Here is a 6,894-nt window from a genome sequence, read left to right on the forward strand (position 1 = left end):
TACAGCAAACTGCAGCTGTGACATGTGCTTTACATTATAACTACACTAGTCTTGTTCTTATCAAAAAAAGGATGGATAAAAGATATATACCATTCTCTGTAATTGGACATTGCATAAAAAAAAAGGATTAAATGCATGTTGTAATTTCTGCGTCTGCAGGTTAAGTCTTTCAAACGAGCGCACCATGTTTTGCGTTGAAAAAAAAAATCCAGATATCCTGTGGTTAATGGCTTTCTCGCCCATCTGTTGCCATGACAGCAGTCCACATTTAATCAGGCCAGACTTTGTTCATGTCAAGCTCCAATCTATCTCTGCGTCTTACGGCGGGCATGCAACTCCTTCAAAAGTTCACGTCCAGATGAGTTACGGTGCACGGGCAGACAATGAGCACGGGGAAGTATTTAGGTAGAAGGAAGGAGCACTTATATATACACAGGATGTTTTCGCTGAATAACTACAAGAAGTCCTCGTCAAAAACATTAGGTAGGATGGGAGAGAGACTTGATTTGCATTTTAAATAAATGTAGGGAAGGCTTCTTGTGTTAGAGAGGACGTTCATAATGGTAGAGTCACACTTAAAAAATATAAAAACTAATAGTACCAAAAAACAATTATTGGTCTGTGTAGAGAGGCGGAGCAGACGGGCCGACGGCGGGGCGGGACACGCTTTGGCCCGGCTCAAGATGGCTGCCAGGAGGTAGAGAATTCAGCAGAACAATCACAATCAGGTGAGTGACAAACACACTGGCTCACAACCTGGCTATCTCCTCTCAGTGTATAAAAGGGGAGAAGGATGAAAGATAAATTAAATGATAAATGGGTTGTACTTGTATATCGCTTTTCTACCTTCAAGGTACTCAAAGCGCTTTGACACTACTTCCACACTCACCCATTCACACACACATTCACACACTGATGGAGGGAGCTGCCATGCAAGGCGCTAACCAGCACCCATCAGGAGCAAGGGTGAAGTGTCTTGCTCAGGACACAACGGACGTGACGAGTTTGGTACTAGGTGGGATTTGAACCAGGGACCCTGAGGAGGAGGAAGAGGTGGAGTGTCCGCAGGACAGCAGCAGCAACCAAAATCAGAACGATCAGAGGATGAGCCTCGGAGGAAGACAACGCCACCGGCAGCGGAGGAGGCGGAGCTGAAAAGCGACCCGATCCACGCCGACACTTTGCTATTTGAAAAAATAAAAGTCAAACCTGCTCGACGCGATGTCCTTCCTAAATGGTCCATGCAACCCACACGGTGACGGCTGGAGTCCTTCACAAATGCCTCTCCACAGTCTGATATAGGCTCCAGCCCCCCCAGCAAACCCGAGAGGGACAAACAGTAGAAAATGGAGCTTTGGATGGATGGATGGATGAAGTTAGTTAGGAATGTACACTCTATTTCCAAAAGTATTTGGCAATCCATCCAAATGATCAGAATCAGGCCACAGGTGTATAAAATCAAGCACAATCAATCAATCAATCAATCAAACTTACTGTAGGCATGGAGACTGTTTCTACAAACATTTGTGAAAGAATGGACCGCTCTCAGGAGCTCAGTGATTTCCAGCGTGGAACTGTCAGGATGCCACCCGTGCAACAAATCCAGTCTTGAAATTTCCTCGCTCCTAAATATTCCAAAGTCAACTGTCGGCTTTATTATAAGAAAAGTGAAGAGTTTGGGAACAGCAACTCAGCCACCAAGTGGTAGGCCACATCAACTGACAGAGAGAGGTCAGCGGATGCTGAAGCGCATAGTGCAAGGTCGTCGACTTTCTGCCTAGTCAGTTGCTACAGAGCTCCAAACTTCATCGTCCAATTAGCCCCTGCACAGTACGCAGAGAGCTTCATGGAATGGCTTTCCATGGCCGAGCAGCTGCATCTAAGCCATTAATCACCAAGTCCAATGCAAAGTGTGGGATGCAGTGCTGTAAAGCATGTCGCCATTGGACTCTAGAGCAGTGGAGACGCTATGTCTGGAGTGATGAATCCCGCTTTTCCATCTGGCAATCTGATGGATGCGTCTGGGTTTGGAGGTTGCCAGGAGAACACTACATTTCAATTGACTGCATTGTGCCGAGTGTGAAATTTGGTGGAGGAGGAATTATGTTGTGGGGTTGTTTTTGAGGAGTTGGGCTTGGTCCCTTAGTAACTTTACCAAAACATATGGGACAATTCCATACTCTCAAATTTGTAAAAACAGTTTGGAGCAGGCCCCTTCCTCTTCCAACATGACTGTGAACCAGTGCACAAAGCAAGGTCCATAAAGACATGGATGACAGAGTCTGGTGTGGATGAACTTGACTGGCCTGCACAGAGTCCTGACCTGAACCCAATAGAACACCTTTAGGATGAATTAGAACGGCGACTGAGAGCCAGGCCTTCTCGATCAACATCAGTGTGTGACCTCACCAATGCACTTTTGGAAGAATGGTCGACAATTCCTATAAACATACTCTGCAACATTGTGGACAGCCTTCCCAGAAGCTGTAATAGCTGCAAAAGGTGGACCGACATCATATTTTACCTTATGGGTTAGGAATGGGATGGCACTTCAAGTTCATATGTGAGTCAAGGCAGGTAGCCAAATACTTTTGGCAATATAGTGTATCTTCTATATTATGATTACAATTGTTAACTTTTTTATCCAGTACAAATTGCTGAATTTGCACATTTCTTAATCAAAATACTGACCAGACACTTGAGATGAAAATGAACGAGCCAAGTCTACCCTGATTGTGCGATCAATAATAAACTAGGTTGAATTTTCCCATTTCTCTTTTTTATGCCTTTCTACTAGGTCTACCAATCCGATATCCAGAAATCGGTCCAAATAAACATGTATCAGATTATATCTCTCCACTACAAGCAGTACTATTTGTGCAAAGTCGGACAGCCACGCAACATTTAAATGTGTGTTTTAGAGTCCATTTTAAAATTATCTTACTCGTTTTTTAATCCTTACATGGTCTTGCCCCACCTTACCTCTTTAAGCTGCTCCACCTCTATGCCACCACCCGGTCCCTCCAGGATCAGCTGATCCTGGAGATACCCAAACCAGAGCGCAAGCTCAGAGGGGACAGAGCCTTCTCTGTTGCGGGTCTCGATCTCCATGTGAGACAGGCCCCTTCTTTGGCTATTTTTAAGACCCTTCTTAAAACCCATTTTTATTCACTGGCTTTTAACCCAGCACAAGACTTTAAACTGTTATTAACTTTAACTCTTTTTAACTGCTTTTTAATCTAACAAATTGTTCTTAGGGTAATTTTGTATTTGCTTTTTCAATGTCTATTTTACTTCCGTTTTAATTGTTATTTTTTAGTCTGTCCTTTGCCTCTATTTCTTTGTGGTGTACAGCCCTTTGTTCTTCAACTATGGTTGTTTCTAAAGGGCTTTATAAATGAAGTTGGTTGGTAAATGTCCTCCAATAAGCACACAAGGTTGGTCTTAAATTTTAATTCATATCATTAACAAAAAGGTAAACATGGTAGGCTACAGGCTACTAGGAGCCCGCAGCTACACAACAGCTAAGCATACAATAGCACACAAGCTAGGGATAATAGAACATTGAATATCCATCCATCCATCCATTTTCTATCGCTTATTCCCTTCGGGGTGGCGGGGAGCGCCGGAGCCAATCTCAGCTACAATCGGGCGGAAGGCGGGGTAAACCCTGGACAAGTCGCCACCTCATCGCAGGGCCAACACAGATAGACAGACAAGAACATTGAATATTGTAGTTTAAAACAGTGGTCCCCAACCTTTTTGTATCCGCGGACCGGTCAACGCTTAATAATTTGTCCCGCGGCCCGGGTGGGGGGATGGGGGAAGTCCTTTTTTTTTTCTTTGTCCTGAAAAAAGGGATGTTTTTGTCATGAAAAGGGGAGGTTTTTGTGGTCAGTGCACTAATTGGAAGAGTATATCGTGTTTTTTATGTTGATTTAATAAAAAATAAAAAAGATGTATATATGTATATTTTTTTTCCAATAAAAATTAATAAAAAATTCTTCTGCGGCCCGGTACCAATCGGTGGTTGGGGACCACTGGTTTAAAACACATACGTCAATTACTTAAACATACAAAGTCTTTAGGGTAAAAACAGCGTATTAGAAAATATCCCGTAACGAACGTGTACGCATCATTCAATTTACTGCGCCATGACCTAAAGCAGGGGTCACTAACGCGGTGCCCGCGGGCACCAGGTAGCCCGTAAGGACCAGATGAGTCGCCCGCTGGCCTGTTCTAATAGCTCAATTAGCAGCACTTACCAGTGAGCTGCCTCTATTTTTAAAAATGTATTTATTTACTAGCAAGCTGGTCTCGCTTTGCTCAACATTTTTAATTCTAAGAGAGACAAAATTCAAATAGAATTTGAAAATCCAAGAAAATATTTCAAAGACTTGGTCTTCACTTGTTTAAATAAATTAATTATTTTACTTTGCTTCTTATAACTTTCACAAAGACAATTTTAGAGGAAAAAAATACAACCTTAAAAAGGATTTTATATACCTTTTTACCTTCTAAATTCTTTCCTTTTCTTTCCTGACAATTAAAATCAATGTTTAAGTAAATTAATTGTTTTATTGTAAAGAATAATAAATACATTTTAATTTAATTCTTCATTTTAGCTTCTGTTTTTTCGACGAAGAATATTTGTGAAATACTTCTTCAAACTTATGATTAAAATTCCCAAAAAATATTCTGGCAAATCTTGAAAATCTGTAGAATCAAATTTAAATCTTATTTCAAAGTGGATTTTAACCTATTTAAAACATGTCAAAATTTTAAAATTAATCTTAATCAGGAAAAATTACTAATGATGTTCCATAAATTATTATTATTATTTTTTTTAAAAGATTCGAATTAGCTAGTTTTTCCCTTCATTTTTTTCGGTTGAATTTTGAATTTTAAAGAGTCGAAATTGAAGATAAACTATGTTTCAAAATGTAATTTTCATTTTTTCGTGTTTTCTCCTCTTTTAAACCGTTCAATTAAGTGTTTTTTTCATCATTTATTCTCTACAAAAAACTTTCCATAAAAGGAAAAAAAAATGTACAACGGAATGACAGACAGAAATACCCATTTTTTAAATATAAATAGATTTATTTATTAAAGGTAAATTGAGCAAATTGGCTATTTCTGGCAATTTATTTAAGTGTGTATCAAACTGGTAGCCCTTCGCATTAATCAGTACCCAAGAAGTAGCTCTTGGTTTCAAAAAGGTTGGTGACCCCTGACCTAAAGGTAATGAAATATCGTTGCCAAGAAGTGTTGCCAAAAAAAAATTAAAAATCAACTCTCCGCTTTAACTTAAAGACAGCATAGGTGTGTTTCAGACAGTTAACAATAAATAGGTTAGGTCTACATTTGTTTTCTATGTAATTTCCTTTGATCAAACCTTTTCTAACATTTTACATCACAAAACAAAAGTATGTATCATTTGTGCTGATATCATCATATATGAATATCGGTGTCAGAAGTGAAAAATCTCAAGATCCCGACTTTCTACAGCCGGTGTAATGTCTTTAATGCAGGGGTCTCAAACTCAAATTTACCTGGGGGCCACTGGATACAGAGTCTGGGTCCCAAATGTTTTTTTTTTTGTCCTGTCCAGCTTCTCAGGCAAATCATATAGTTGATGTAGATGCCCATATCAGATGTTCAGATTTACTTTACAAAAGAGAAGTGTAGGATACTTCTCTTGTTGCCTTATTTGTATCTGACTTTATTAAATGTATTTATATTATCATTTGGTGCTAAACTCAAGTCTTAAAAAATATTTTTAAATGTCTTCATTTTTTTTTAAACACAAAATAAAATCCAAATATAAATAAAACAAAATGAGAATTAAGTAATGTGAGGCAATGCAAATTAAAAAAAAATAATAATAACGGTTTGAATTGGTCCCGGTTATCGGGGACTGTTAGGTGTCGCGGTGTGACTGCAGCCAGGCACGTAAGAAAACCCTCGTCTCCATGGCAACGTTTCTGCCACTTTTACTCATTTGCCGCTTTTCCACAAATGCAGGGGTAGGCAACCCAGAACATTGAAAGAGCCATTTTGGACCCAAATAACAAAAATTGTCTCGGCCTGGAGCCAACGGGAGAGGGGGAAAGCACACACACACACACACACACACACACACAGTGACAGAGAGCGAGCAGGCAGGCAAGCGAGGGAGGAAGAGCGTGTGCGGGTCCAGTGGAAAAGCGGTAAAACGCAAGTGGCGTCAATGTTCGGCCCTCGAGAGCCACATACCACTCAGTGATTGGTAGATTCCTTCAGCTCCGAACACAACGCTGTCAAGCGCCATTCATATAAAAGTTACGGGCCGCGATAAAATTAAACTTTCATATTAAGGTGGGGGCCGTAAAATAACGTCTCACGGGCCGCAATTGGCCCACGGGCCTTGTGTCTGAGACCCCTGCTTTAATGTAAGTGACGTCATTATTCTTGCTAATTGTACAATCAAGTACTCTGTCTAACCATGGGTGTTGGGGGGGGTCACATGACCTGGCAGGTGCTTGTCGCTGCAGTCTTTCTACAGAGAGGCAAAGCGGCTGAGAGACTTTTATTTAAGAAAGCATATAAGGAGAACTTTAAGAATAAAGGAATAGAATTTAGGCACATGGTCAAAATAAAGAGTGCTGCAAATAAAAGATAATTGATGGTAACCATTCTTTTTAAATGATTGTTATCCTCTTAATGTGCAACCTAAATAAATATGCTTTGGTTCCAGCCAGGCTGACTTCTGGAGACGACAATCTTAGGATCAGTTACCATTAGGTTAGGGCCAAGGCAGTCAGACGGGAGATATTTGGAACTAAAGGGCCATACGCTTCTTCGGGAGTCTTCCTGTCTGCGTAATGACTCATCGTTACACTTTGAGATTAAAAT

The sequence above is a fragment of the Nerophis ophidion genome, linkage group LG27 (assembly GCF_033978795.1).
Source record: "Nerophis ophidion isolate RoL-2023_Sa linkage group LG27, RoL_Noph_v1.0, whole genome shotgun sequence".
NCBI classification, from domain to species: Eukaryota; Metazoa; Chordata; class Actinopteri; order Syngnathiformes; family Syngnathidae; genus Nerophis; species Nerophis ophidion.